Genomic DNA, 15980 nt, shown 5'->3' on the forward strand with positions numbered 1-15980 from the left:
ATGGAGGGGTACTTTCAACATGGAGTGTGTGTGTGTGTGTGTGTGCGTGCGTGCGTGCGTGCGTGCGTGCGGGCGGGCGCGTGCACGGTGTGTGCATCTTTTGTTCCGCACACACCATACACACACACACACACACACAGCGGTACCTTCAATATGAAGGTGTGTGTGTGTGTGTGTGTGTGTGTGTGTGTGTGTATACATGGTGTGTTCGTCTTTTGTTTGTCCTGTTGCTGTATGTTGTTTTTCCCAAAAGAGCCGTCGTCGGGGTCACAAAAGGGGTTTCTCCTGGTATGCTGAAAGGTGGTGACAGGGACGGGGGTGACGGCGAGGTATTTCTCGGCGCGGGCGCTCGCGCCACCTGACATTGGCCTGCGGTCCCCCTCGGATGGGAGAGCATTCCGCTGCCCCGTGGGTGGGGAGTCAAGAATCTTTCTCCCTCCCGCCCGCTCTCCTCCCGTCCGTCCGGTCGTCGTACCTCGCCCAGGGACGTTCTGCAGAAGTGTTGTCGCGTCCCGTTCTCCTGTCCGCGTCGGTGACTGAGCGTAGAAATGCGCACTAGGACGGACCCTGTCTGGCAATGAGTCCCCGCCGGTCGCCCCCGGAGCTCCCGTGCTGCAGCCGGCTCTCTCGACAGCTCTCTGTCGGTCGCTCTTTTAGATGGTCCGGCGGGGGGGCGGTCCGGCGGGCCGCCCGCCCCAACTCTTGAATGCCCTCGGGCTGTGGAAGGAGGCTGTGTGGGAGGGGCACCTTGGGCCAGAGGTCACGGGGAGGGTGGACGGCTAGCCAGTTCGGCTTTGTGGCCTGGGTTGGAAGTCTCACTTTAGAAACTTGCTTGATTGGGAGAGCAGGTGTTTGAACTCAAGTGGAATGGGCTTTTCCTCCTTATTGGCCTTGTCACTTGGCGGGCTGGCGGGCTGGCTGGCTGGCTGGCTGGCTGGCTGGCGGGAGGGAGGGAGGGAGGGAGGGAGGGAGGGAGGGCGGGCGGGCGGGCGAATCTCCCTTCTCCCGCCAAGAGTTTCAAACAAAGACACGAGAGATCACCCGGATCCACTCACTCCGGTCAGGTTCAGAGCCAGAACGGCAAGGATCGAAGCTCGCCTGGTGACACCCAACCGCCTGCCCGCCAACTCGGAACACACTCCCCGGTCTGCCTCCCAAAGACAAGTGGCTGGATGGTGTTTGAGGGGAGGGTGGCAGACTCACGTTTCATGGGAGTGGTCTTGATCAACGGAGGTGATGAGCTCAGAAAAACACAAGCCCAGCCAAATGTTCAGGAGGATGTCCATACATGTTGGTTGTTTTTGGCCTGACTCTGTGTCTCTGTCTCTGACCGCACCACCCAAAGGCACGCATCCCCGATCCCGTCTCTGTGTCTGTCTGTCTGTCTCTCTCTCTCTCTCTCTCTGACTGTGTTGTCCTTTGCGTGACTGTGTGTGTCTGCCCCCGCGCACCCCACACACACACGTGGCACCTGTACACAACACACACACGCCCCCGCACACCACACAAGCAACACACTGTGCACGCCACAGACACACCCCACGCGTGCCCCCCACACACAGCGGCCCCACACCACCCACGTCGTACACCACCCACCCCACCTCTCTCTGCTGTCCTTTCTGTGCAGCAGGGGCAGAGTGTGGGGTGTGTGGGAGATACGCGTGGGGTGTCTGGGGTGTGCCTGTCACTGGTGCGGGTGGGAGGGGCCGTGGGCAGATACACACACACACACACACACACCCTCTGACTGGGTTGTCCTTTGCCTGGGTGTGTCTCTGACCACCCCTTCTCGCACCCTCAGGCACACACCGACAGGCATACCCCACACACCCTGGCCCCCCCCCCACACACACACCAACCCCCTCCCACCCCCACCCCCCCCACACACACATACTCTCTGTGTTGTCCGTGGTGGGTCGGGGATGTGTGGCCGGGGCGTAGGCGAGTGGGGCGTGTGTGGCGAGGCTGGGGTGAACATTGGGGTGCACATGTCTCTTTCAGATCTGGTTTCCTCAGTGTGTATACCCAGAAGTGGGATTGCTGGGTCATATGGCAGTTCTATTTCCAGTTTTTTTAAGAAATCTCCACACTGTTCTCCATAGCGGCTGTACTAGTTTGCGTTCCCACCAACAGTGTAAGAGGGTTCCCTTTTCTCCACATCCTCTCCAACATTTATTGCTTGTAGACTTTTGGATAGCAGCCATCCTGACTGGCGTGTAATAGTACCTCATTGTGTATGTGTTTTTTTTTTTTTAATTTAATTTAATTTTAATTTTAATTTTTTTCATTTATTTTTATTAGTTGGAGGCTAATTATTTTACAATATTGTAGTGGTTTTTTGTCATACATTGACATGAATCAGCCATGGATTTACATGTATTCCCCATCCCGATCCCCCTTCCCACCTCCCTCTCCACCCAATCCCTCTGGGTCTTCCCAGTGCACCAGGCCTGAGCACTTGTCTCATGAACCCAACCTGGGCTTGTGATCTGTTTCACCATAGATAATATACATGTTTTGATGCTGTTCTCTCGAAACATCCCACCCTCGCCTTCTCCCACAGAGTCCAAAAGTCTGTTCTGTACAGCTCTGTCTCTTTTTCTGTTTTGCATATAGGGTTATCATTACCATCTTTCTAAATTCCATATATATGTGTTAGTATACTGTAATGGCATTTATCTTTCTGTCTTACTTCACTCTGTATAATGGGCTCCAGTTTCATCCATCTCATTGTGGTTTTGATTTGCATTTCTCTGATAATGAGTGATGTTGAGCATCTTTTCATGTGTTTGTTAGCCATCTATATGTCTTCTTTGGAGAAATGTCTGTTTAGTTCTTTGGCCCATTTTGTGATTGGGTCATTTATATTTCTGGAATTGAGCTGCAGGAGTTGCTTGTATATTTTTGAGATTAACCCTTTGTCTGTTGCTTTGTTTGCTATTATTTTCTCCCAGTCTGAGGGCTGTCTTTTCAACTTGCTTATAGTTTCTTTTCTTGTGCAAAAGCTTTTAAGTTTCATTAGGTCTCATTTGTTTATTTTTGCTTTTATTTCCAATATTGTGGGAGGTGGGTCATAGAGGACACTGCTGTGATTTATGTCAGAGTGTTTTTCCTATGTTCTCCTCTAGGAGTTTTATAGTTTCTGGTCTTACATTTAGATCTTTAATCCATTTTGAGTTTATTTTTGTGTATGGTGTTAGAAACTGTTCTAGTTTCATTCTTTTACAAGTGGCTGACCAGTTTTTCCAGCACCACTTGTTAAAGAGGTTGTCTTTTTTCCATTGTATAGTCTTGCCTCCTTTGTCGAAGATAAGGTGTCCATAGGTTCATGGATTTATCTTTGGGCTTTCAATTCTGTTCCCTTGATCTATATTTCTGTCTTTGTGACAGTACCATACTGTCTTTATGACTCTGGCTTTGTAGTATAGTCTGAAGACAGGCAGGTTGATTCTTCCAGTTCCATTCTTCTTTCTCAAGATTACTTTGGCTATTCGAGGTTTTTTGTATTTCCATACAAACAGTGAAATTATTTGTTCTAGTTCTGTGAAAAATACCATTGGTAGCTTGGTAGGGATTGCAATGAATCTATAGATTGGTTTGGGTAGTATAGTCATTTTCACAATATTAATTCTTCCAATCCATGAGCACGGTATATTTCTCCATCTGTTTGTGTCCTCTTTGATTTCTTTCATCAGTGCTTTACAGTTTTCTATGTATAGGTCTTTTGTTTCTTTAGGTAGATATACTCCTAATTATTTTATTCTTTTTTTTGCAATGGTGAATGATATTGTTTCCTTAATTTCTCTGTTTTCTCATTGTTAGTGTATAGGAATGCATGGGAGTTCTCTGTGTTAATTTTATATCCTGCAACTTTACTATATTCATTGATTAGCTCTAGTAATTTTCTGGTGGAGTCTTTAGGGTTTTCTATGTAGAGGATCATGTTGTCTGCAAACAGTGAGAGTTTCACTTCTTCTTTTCCTATCTGGATTCCCTTTATTTCTTTTTCTGCTCTGATTGCTGTGGCCAACACTTCCAAAACTATGTTGAATAGTAGTGGTGAGAGTGGGCACTCTCGTCTTGTTCCTAACTTGAGGGGAAATGTTTTCAATTTTTCACCATTGAGGGTAATGTTTGCTGTGGATTTGTCATATTATTATGTTGATGTATGGTACTTCTATTCCGCTTTCTGGAGAGTTTTTATCATAAATGGATGCTAAATTTTGTCAAAGGCTTTTTCTGCATCTATTGACATAATCATATTGCTTTTATCTTTCAATTTATTAATGTGGTGTATTACATTGATTGATTTGCAGATATTAAAGAATCCTTGCATTCCTGGGATAAAGCCCACTTGGTCATGATGTATGATCTTTTTAACATGTTGTTGGATTCTGTTTGCTAGAATTTGGTTAAGGATTTTTGCATCTATGTTCATCAGTGATATTGGCCTGTAGTTTTCTTTTTTTGTGGAATCTTTGGTTTTGGTATTAGGGTGATGGTGGCCTCATAGAATGTGTTTGGAAGTTTCCCTTCTTCTGCAATTTTCTGGAAGAGTTTGAGTAAGAGAGGTGTTAGCTTTTCTCTAAATTTTTGGTAGAATTCAGCTGTGAAGCCTTCTGGTCCTGGGCTTTTGTTTGCTGGAAGATTTCTGATTACAGTTTTGATTTCCGTGCTTGTGATGTGTCTGTTAAGATCTTCTACTTCTTCCTGGTTTAGTTTTGGAAAGTTATACTTTTTAAGAATTTGTCCACTTCTTCTGTTGTCCATTTTTATAACAACCTGTGAGGTAGACACTATTGTTCTCACTTGATTGGAGGAAACAAGGATGGAAGCTGCAAAGAAATGTACCCCAGATAAACAAGATTCTTATCTGGTCTTTCTGATTCTCAAAGCAACACACTTTACCACTGGGATTGTGAGTTTCAACATTTTGCAGAAGAATCTGTAAGATTATATTTTATAGGGGACTTGGAGAGAGAACAAAAAGGCTAAGGGAACACAAAAATAAAATGGATCTATAAAGAAAGCAGCACCATATGTTGTTGCTGCTGTTGTTCAGTTGCTCAGTCATGTCCCACTCTTTGTGACCCCATGGACTGCAGCATGCCAGGTTTCCCTGTCCTCCACCATCTCCTGGAGCTTACTAAAACTCATTAATTAACTAATATTTGAGGATTCAAAAAAGGTATATTGTGTCTGTATGTGTGGATCTTCCTGTGTGTCTGTTGTATTTGCTTGATATACACTTGCCTCTAAAGTTATTAGAGTAATTCAAGTCATCATGGTCATATCAAAAGAGTTTACTAGTTAAATATTTTATTATGACATAATATAGAGCATGAGTTAAAAATCTGAAGCACAGTCAGTATTCATTAAGTTTTAGTTAATGATGATTATTATGACTAAAATTAGTCTTTACAGTTTTTAATCCTGTGCAAAAAATGAAATAATACTATCCACATAGGTTGCTATCATGCCATGATGATGTCAGTCATTGAAAGTATGTTTGTTAGCATTATAAATTTACTGGAATTAGGCAACACATTGCTCATTCAATTACAGTAACTGTATCCTTTAATTTTCTTCTCATCAACAATGCTCTGTTACAATTTATGCCAACTATTACAATTAGTCTGATCCTGAGGTTCCTTTATCTGTCCTCCTTCACTTTCCTGAACCTCAACCTGCTTCATACAACTCACACAAAGACCTCTATTAGAGTTATATTCTGCATTCCCTCTTTTTCAAATGCTTCTTCATCCTTCCACTAGTATTTCCCTGGTTTCTTATTTTCTAAGATTAAAAGAAAAACTCTTTAACTTTGAATTTATAGCCTTTGCATCCATTTTCTATTTCTTTTTTCAGGCTTGGTTGCCACTATACCTGAGACCTACTGCTTCTATTAAGGCCCTAAGTCATCTCACATAATTCAGGGCACACAGATCCCCTCTTGCCTCTGTGTTCACTAAGTTCCTCATGATTCTAAACATTATCTTCTCCCAGGAAAGAATTTGAGTAATTTTTCAAGATATCAGAAGCTTTTTTTTTTTTAATCTCAAATAAACTCATAAGGATACAGAACTCAATAGAATTTAGGTATTTATTACCGGAGACGATGAATTCAAGGTTGCATTACAAAAAAATAATATTTTTTCATGTAATGCAATTAACCATAATATGAGATACATGGAGAAAAGGAATAATGTGACCGAGTTTATTCTACTGGGACTCACACAGAATCCGAAGATGCAGAAAGTCATATTTGCCATGTTTCTGGTCGTCTATGTTGTCTCTATGGTAGAGAACGTGCTCACCTTGGTCACCATCACCACCAGCTCATTATTGGGGTACCCCATGTACTTTTTCCTTGCTCCTTTCTCTTTTATTGATGCCTGCTATTCCTGTGTCAATACCCCTAAACTCATTATAGATTCACTCTATGAGAAACAAACAAACAAACAAACACAGCCCCTTCAATGGATGCATGACTCATATATTTGGGGAACATTTCTTTTGAGGTGTTGATGTCATCCTGCTCACTGTGATGGCCTGTGACTGCTATGTGGCCATTTGCAAGCCCTTGCACTATATGACCATCATGATTCGGCAGCTGTGTGGACTTCTAGTGGGAGTGGCATGGCTGGGAGGCTTTCTTCATGGAATCATTCAGATCCTCTTCATCTTCAGGTTACCCTTCTGTGGTCCTAATGTCATAGACCACTTTATGTGTGACCTGAACCCTTTGCTCGATCTTACCTGCACTGATGCCCACACTCTAGGGCTCTTTGTTGCTGCCAACAGTGGGTTCATCTGTCTGTTAAACTTCCTCCTCTTGATGGGCTCTTATGTAGTCATTCTGCACTCCCTAAGGACCTACAGCTTGGAGGCAAGGCAAAAGCCCTCCACCTGCATCTCCCACATCAGAGCAGTCATCTTTTTCTTTGTGCCCTGCATATTTGTGTACTTGAGACCTGCAGCTACTTTACCTATTGATAAAGCAGTGGCTGTATTCTACACTACGATAACTCCCATGTTAAATCCCTTAGTCTATACCTTGAGAAATGACCAGATGAAGAATGCCATTTGGAAATTGTTTAGTAGGAATGCTATTTCAGGTGTAGTATAAATGTGCCTGGACACCAAAGTCAATTGAAGAGAGGCGAACTTCAAAAGGATATTTTTGACCAAAGAAAGAAACTAGTATAAATCATAAATTATACAAAAGGGGGAATAATAAATGGGTGTAGAAATGGGACAAAAAAATAGGCATTTGTAAATTTGGAAAACTACTAAATTTTTACCTTTTTATCTAACTTCATTAATGTTTATGAATTCAAAGTTATTTTTCTATTAAAACAAAAGTAACAAGACATGCTGATATTTATTAATAATTTCAATTACAACCCAAAGTGTAGACATAGCTATTATTGCCCTATTACAAGTGAGCCAATAAACGGCAAGGAGTATGTTTCAAAGCAAAAATACTGAGGAACCAGTAACCAGAACCTACCTGAACTGTCAGACCATGTTCTTAAATGCTGTGAGGTATGACCAGGCCATAATGATCAGCAAGCAACATAGCTATATTTGTTAACATTTATAGAAACAGTTCTGCTGAAATATATATTGATATAGATATATATTATACCTTAGTATATATACTATCATAATGTGTATATATTTAGTTGTTGTTATATATGAATAAATGCTAATGATTTTAATTAATAATGCTGACTACTTTTTATGAGTCAGAGCTGATGATTTTATGTCAAGTAGTGTGTTATTGTGGTGTGTAACTATCCTAGGAATATAAAAGCAATGGACCATTTAATATCTAAGTAATAAATGATATACTATATTTCAAAATTTCCTATTGCATTCAGAATCACTTCGAATCACTCATGTTATGATCTTATCCTGATAAGGAATCAGAAGGAGGGATGATTCAAATAAAATACTATTTAATGTCAGATGGGAATTTCAATTTATTAAGTATATAAATAGTCATACTGCATAAAGTATTGCCTATTTGCAAACATTTTTTTACAATTATCCCAATGGCTGGTTCATAATAAATGCTGAATAAATAGTATAAGTTAAAGAGAGATGAATAACATTAATAAAATGAAGATAAATAAGGTTGTGAAAGAGATTAGGAAACTTTTTCTACTTTTATGTGTTTCAGAGTCTGGGATGAATTCTAGTCTTATCTCCTTGGAAATCACAATTTTTATTTATTCCCACTTGAACTATGAAAAGAAAGAAACTAAAGCTGTTTCTGTTATCAAATGAGCAAATTATGTACCTTTTATTCTTTGTGCTATTACCAAGATTTCATTATTTGTTACTGTGGGCTTTTTCTGTTATTTGTTAATCAGTTTGCTTTTGGGTAGCATTATATTATGAAAAGTTTTTTTTTTTTTTTTTTTAAATAAGTAGCTTCAGTTACATACAAACTAATTTCACTATAAATGTATTCCATTTATCATTTTCATCCTCCGTTCACTGAACAACAAATAGTTTTGGGTCCAAGGAATGAATAAAGCACATTAATATTTGCTTGGGTTTCAGTGATAAGTGGAGAAGGAACTGGCAACACCCTCCAGTGCTCTTGTCTGGCAAATACCACAGACGGAGGAGCCTGGTAAGCTGCTGTCTATGGGGTTGCGAAGAGTCGGACATGACTGAGCGATTTCACTTTCACTTTTCACTTTCATGCATTGGAAAAGGAAATGGCAACCCACTTCAGGATTCTTGCCTGGAGAATCCCAGGGATGGGGGAGCCTGGTGGGCTGCTATCTATGGGGTCAGACACTACTGAAGCAACTTAGCAGCAGCAGCAGCAGTGATAAAGAGCAATTCAAGAGATGCCTTCACAAAATTCAGGACCACTGAGAGACCCCCAAAAGTATAGGTGATTACAATGCAATTTTACAAAAAATAAGACAGTGGAAGCACAGGATGCTATGAGAGCATGCTTGATGGATATACAACAAAGACTTTGGAATCAAAAAGTTTGCAGAGTGAAGAAAATCTCAAAACTGAAACTCAAAGTATGAGAAAATGTTACCAGAGTAAATAGGCACCAACTGAAGTAAGGGTGTTCTTGGAGATGGACTATATAACAAAGGCTAGAAGGTGAATATAAGAATGCAGGAATCCTAATAATTTTGATAGAGTTGTGGTTGTGACATCAACTATTCATTTAAAATTATTTATTGTATTCCCACTATATGCCAGGAAACACACTGGGCATTTAGCTTATAAAGGGAAAATAGCAAGAGACAGAAATAGGGAAGTTAAAGAAGGGTCTCATAATTGTGTCAAGGCTTGATGCTATATGTACTATGTGGAAATGACTGAATGGTCTTTTAAGTTAGCGAATGATGCAGTTAAAGTTGAGATTTAGGTGATGACTCCAGATACAGTACAGAAAATAAATTGAAGGGAGCAAGACAGGCAGCAGTAGAGCAGTTAGAAGGTTACCATAATTATCTGGGTATGAAATGGTAGAGGCTTGAGCTGTCTCAAAACACTCTCTGACATAAATCACAGCAGGATCCTCTGTGACCCATCTCCCAGAATATTGGAAATAAAAGCAAAAATAAACAAATGGGACCTAATAAAACTTAAAAACTTTTGCACAAGAAAGGAAACTATAAGCAAGGTGAAAAGACAGCCCTCAGATTGGGAGAAAATAATAGCAAACGAAGCAATAGACAAAGGATTAATCTAAAAAATATACAAACAACTCCTACAGCTCAATTCCAGAAAAATAAATGACCCAATCAAAAAATGGGCCAAAGAACTAAACAGACATTTCTCCAAAGAAGACATACAGATGGCTAACAAACACATGAAAAGATGCTCAACATCACTCATTATCAGAGAAATATAAATCAAAACCACAATGAGGTACCATTACACGCCAGTCAGGATGGCTGCTATCCAAAAGTCTACAAGCAATAAATGCTGGAGAGGGTGTGGAGAAAAGGGAACCCTCTTACACTGTTGGTGGGAATGCAAACTAGTACAGCCGCTATGGAGAACAGTGTGGAGATTTCTGTAAAAACTGGAAATAGAACTGCCATATGACCTAGCAATCCCACTTCTGGGCATACACACCGAGAAAACCAGATCTGAAAGAGACACATGCACCCCAATGTTCATCGCAGCACTGTTTATAATAGCCAGGACATGGAAGCAACCTAGATGCCCATCAGCAGATGAATGGATAAGGAAGCTGTGGTACATATACACCATGGAATATTACTCAGCCATGAAAAGAATTCATTTGAATCAGTTCTAATGAGATGGATGAAACTGGAGTCCATTATATAGAGTGAAGTAAGCCAGAAAGATAACCACCAATACAGTATACTAACACATATATATGGAATTTAGAAAGATGGTAACGATAACCCTATATACAAAACAGAAAAAGAGACAGATGTACAGAACAGACTTTTGGACTCTGTGGGAGAAGGTGAGGATGGGAAGTTTCAAGAGAACAGCATCGAAACATGTATATTATCTAGGGTGAAACAGATCACCAGCCAGGTTGGATGCATGAGACAAGTGCTTGGGGCTGGTGCACTGGGAAGACCCAAAGGGATTGGGTGGAGAGGGAGGTGGGAGGGGGGATCAGGATGGGGAATACATCCATGGTAAATCCATGGCTAATTGATGTCAATGTATGGCAAAAACCACTACAATATTGTAAAGTAATTAGCCTCCACCTAAAAAAAAAAAAAAAAAATGGAAAAAAAAAATGACTTTGCCTTCCAATGTAGGGGGTGTGGGTTCAATTCCTGGTCAGGAGCTAAGATTACACAAGCCCTGCAGCCAGGAAAAACAAAACAAAAAACAGAAGCAATGTTGTGATAAATTCAATGAAGATTTTAAAATACTAAAAGAAACCACATTAAAATGGAAAAATATTAAAATTGTAAACAACTAGAAATGTTTAAGAAGTAAAGTAAATATTAAACTTAGTCAAGGCAACACATTAAAATAAATTTAGTGATAGACTGGACCGACTTGCTGTGTACTCATTGCTATGTATAATCCACTCAGTCTATCACACGTGTCTATGTGTGTAATCCACTCAGTCTATCACATGTGTCTACGTGTATAGTCCACTCAGTCTATCACATGTGTCTACGTGTATAGTCCACTCAGTCTATCACATGTGTCTGTGTGTATAGTCCACTCAGTCTATCACGTGTGTCTGTGTGTATAATCCACTCAGTCTATCACGTGTGTCTGTGTGTATAATCCACTCAGTCTATCACACGTGTCTACGTGTATAATCCACTCAGTCTATCACATGTGTCTACGTGTATAATCCACTCAGTCTATCACATGAGTCTGTGTGTATAATCCACTCAATCTATCACACGTGTCTACATGTGTAATCCACTCAGTCTGTCACGTGTGTCTACGTGTGTAATGCAGTGTGTCTTGTGCATATATTTGTATGTGTGCTTTGTTGTAGTTCAGTCACTACGTTATATCCGACTCTTTACAACCGCAGGTACTGCAGCATACCAGGCTTCCCTGTCCTCCTCTATCTCCCAGAGTTTATTCAAATTCATGTTCTTTGAGTCTGTAATGCCTCTGTTATCTGACGCTGTGATCTCATCCTCTGTTATCCTCTTCTCCTCCTGCTTTCAATCTTTCCCAGTGTCAGGGTCTTTTCAGTGAGTCAGTTCTTCTCATCAAGTGGCCAAACATTGGAGCTTCAACTTCAGCATCAGTCATTCCAATGAATATTCAGGACTGACTTCCTTTAGGATTGACTGGTTTGATCTCTCTGCTGTCCAAGAGATTCTCAAGAATCTTCAGGTTTTATTATGAAAGACATTCTGAAATGTTTAGACAACATTACTCAAGGCAATATTGATTAGAAGAGTATTTTATCACTAGACATTTTGTTGAAGATGTGACAGCATATTGAGTAAATTAGGTAAACTCTTTCTCTACTTCTGCGATAGGGAACATTAATATCAATATGTCCTTGATAGAAATCGAATATAACCTTCAGCTAAAAAATTATTCACTCTTGTGAAATAACTCAAATTCATGGCATCTGAAGATTTATTTACTTTTTATTATTTTCAATTTCTTATATTATTATTTTCAGATGCATTTAAGAAACAGGTTGAATGAGTATTATGAATTCCATTTAATTCAGATAAAGCATTGCACTGCAGACAAATGATTATGCATTGGAAGGTGGCAATCCCATGATCATGTGTACGTATTAGGGCTCTATTGCGCTAGTGGTAAAAAAAAAAAAAAAAAAAAAAACCACCTGCCAAAGCAGGAGACAGACACTGGTTCAGTCCCTGGGTCAGGAAGATACCCTGAAGAAGGAAATAGCAATCCATTCTAGTGTTCTTGCCTGGAGAATTCCGTGGACAGAGGCCCTGGTGACTACAGTCCATGGGATCACAAAGAGTGGGACAGGACTAAAGTGACTTATCATGCATGTAGCATTCATGCCATTTTCTTTCTTCTTTTCTCCTTTGCAGATACTTTCTCATCAGAGCTTTGCCCTCACCACATGAAACAATATGGCAAAACAGTGTAACCGAGTTCATACTGTTAGGATCGACTCAAGATCCCAAGAGACAGAAAATGGTATATGTAATCTTCATTTTCTATGTAGGAACGTTGATGGGCAATTTGCTTATTATTATGACCATAAAATTCAGCCGGACACTTGGGAGTCCCATGTACTTCTTCCTGTTTTATTTGTCTTTGGTTGATACATGCTTTTCAACTTCAATAGCCCTGAGATTAATCATGGATGTCCTGTTTGCAAAGAAAAGCATATCTTACAATGAGTGCCTGACTCAGGTCTTTGCACTGCATTTATTTGGATGCATGGAGATCTTTGTCCTGGTCCTCATGGCCATGGATCAGTATGTGACTATTTGTAAGCCCTTGAGCTATGCAACCATCATGAGTTGGCAAGTCTGCATCATCCTGATTACTCTTGCATGGATAGGGTCTTTTACACATTCTGTGGTTCAGATTATTCTGGCCTTGAGATTGCCATTCTGCGGATCCAATTTGATTGATCACTATTGCTGTGATATGCAGCCACTGTTGAAACTTGAATGCATGTGTATTTATGTGATGAACTTACTGGTGGTGATTAATAGTGGGGCATTTTGTGCAAGCAGTTTTATAATTCTGATGATCTCTTACATTGTTATCTTACATTCACTGCAGAACCACATTGCAGAAGGGAGGGAAAAGGCCCTCTCCACCTGCACTTTCCATGTCATTGTAGTTGTCTTATCGTTTGGTCCGTGTATGTTTATATATACTTGGCCCCCAACCACATTCCCCATGGACAAAATGATGGAAGTATTTTACACAATTGGAACACCCTTCCTCAATCCACTCATCTATACACTGAAGAATGCAGAAGTGAAAAATGCCATGAAAAGTTATGGCATGTCAGAATTACCTCAGAAAGCAAAAGATGAATTTGGGCCTGGATTGATTGTTTATTGAGTCATGGTTTTAGTGAATCTGCACAAATTATCATATATGACAATGCTTGACTCTTGTGGGAATAGCATAAATAAAATCAAAGCATGCTTTGCTTTATTTATTTATTATTTTTAGTTCACAGGCAAGATGAATACCAAGGCTTCTCATACTAACATGGACTGCACTTGCCAATTCTAATCATGATCCCCTGTCAGAGTTTATTTTTCAGCCAGTTCAGTTCAGTTAAGTCCCTCAGTTGTGTCCGGCTCTTTGCAACCCCATGGACTGCAGGACACCAGGCTTCCCTGTGCATCAGCAACAGAGTAAAAATAACATTTAAAAAAAAATTATCATGTATTTGTACTTTTTGGGACATTGCAAAATTCAGTGTCTAAACTGGTGGCTCAAAAGTTTCATGTATGCATCAGGAGGCCCATATATATAAAAGAGAAGAGAACTGTCATAATTTTGGTACAAGCTCATCTAGTCTAAATAGCCCTCATGCCAGTACTCAAACAGGCACAGACACATACACTTACTATAGAGGGGTTTCTGGTTATTTGTACTTCAGATGATTGAATGGATGAACAAATGTAAGAGATATAAAAGAGAAGAAAATAAGCTCACATGCAGATGGAAACATAAAGTTTAGATACTAGAATAAGATGTTATATGGGGAAAGACTACTTAGAAGTTTTTATGTGGTTCAGAAGTACTTGCAGCCAAATTAACTAGGGGAAATGGTGTAATTTTAAATGATTTTTGGAAGATGCTATTAATATAAACAGAGTGTATAATTGTGAATAGTCATCTGCCCTCAAAAGTGATTCACCTAAAGGAGAAACTCTCAATTCTAAGTATACTTTAATTTCTCTCAGGAAGAAGTAGAATTCCTGATATGTTTCCAGTCCTGTTTTGCTATCTCAGTTATGTCTCAAATATACTATAAAGTTGAATGTGTCTTTCAAAAACACAAATAGCAAATTCAGAACAAATAGCAAACTTCTCAGAAGTTCCCAGAGTAAACCCATCCTCAAGATTGTTCTGCTGAGAAATATAAGAAGGAAGGTTTCAAAACAGCTTCATATGTTTTCCTTATCTCTAATTCATAATAAATTCCTCTAATCCACTTTATTTAATCATCTGCAGTGTGAACTACAACACAGGAAACATTAGGAATTGATGAAGTGGTCATGAACTTGTTTTATTCTAGCTTTGAAATGGGGAGAAGAATATAATGATTAAGAGCATTAGCTTTGGGTTCAGTCTTTATGAATCCAAATCCTTGTTCTATCACCTCATAGGCCTGTAACTTCAAGAAAGATAGATGGACTTCTAGGCCTCAGAGTTTGTCTATAAAATGGAAATTAAAATAATCTCTATGTTATTGGCTTGTCATAAGGGTTCAAGATTGTCATAAGAGTTCAAGATTGCATACATAACAAACTCTAGTATGTGCTATTGTTATCATAAATGAATTTTAAGTATAATTATTAAAATTTCTATTTTTAATTAATGGCCACCAAATATGTTTGCCAGCAATATTTTATTTTATTCAGAGAATACAAGTTACAGTTATAATGGAAGAAAAGTAAAACTGAAGATATCCATCAAGCATTGGTTTTGTGTGTATGTGCTGTTCTGATATTTTAAAATATACTGGTACATTGTCAATTTACAATGTTCTGTTAGTCTCAGGTATATAGAAAGTGAATCTGTTATGCATATGCATATATCCACTTTTTTATTTAGATTCTTTTCCCATATAGGCTATAACAGAGTATTGAGTAGTTCCCTGTGTATGCAACAGGTCGTTTTTAGCTATCTAGTTTATAAATGGTAGTGTGTACATGTCAGTCCCAAGCTCCCAAATTATCCCTGCCCCTCCTTATTCCCTGGTAAACATAAATTTATTTTCTACATCTATGGCTCTATTTCTGGTTTACAAATAAGTTCATTTACACCCTCTTTTTAGAAATCCCACATACAAGTGATATCATACGACATTTACCTTTGTCTGACTTACTTTACTCAACATGACAATCTCTAGGTCCATCCGTGTTTACTCATATAGCATTATTTTGTTCTTTTTATGACTGAATAGGGCTTCCCTGGTGGCTCAGACAGTAAAGAATCTGTCTGCAATGCGGGAGACCTGGATTCGATCCCTGGGTTAGGAAGATCCCCTGGAGGAAGGCATGACAACCCACTCCAGTATTCTTGCCTGGAGAATCCCCTGGACGGTGGAGCCTGGTGGGCCACAGTCAATGGGGTTAAAAAGAGTCAGACAGGACTGAACAAATAAGCACAGCACAGCATGGTTGAGTGACATTCCACTTTATATTTGTACCGCAACTTCTTTATCCATTCCTTTATTGATGGGCCTTTAGATGGCTTCCATGTCCTGACTACTATAAATAGTGTTGTAATGAACATTATGGTGCATGTATCTTTTCAAATTGTTTTTT

General features: G+C 39.7%; 2 pseudogenes; both read left to right on the forward strand.

Moving 5' to 3' along the window:
• The first annotated feature begins 6189 nt into the window (after nucleotides 1-6189).
• Nucleotides 6190-7129, forward strand: LOC133040032 (olfactory receptor 4C46-like; annotated as a pseudogene).
• A 399-nt stretch (nucleotides 7130-7528) lies between these two features.
• On the forward strand, nucleotides 7529-13505 carry LOC133040033 (olfactory receptor 4C11-like; annotated as a pseudogene).
• The last annotated feature ends 2475 nt before the right edge of the window (nucleotides 13506-15980 follow it).

This window comes from Dama dama, chromosome 20 (assembly GCF_033118175.1).
Source record: "Dama dama isolate Ldn47 chromosome 20, ASM3311817v1, whole genome shotgun sequence".
In the NCBI taxonomy this organism is placed as follows: Eukaryota; Metazoa; Chordata; class Mammalia; order Artiodactyla; family Cervidae; genus Dama; species Dama dama.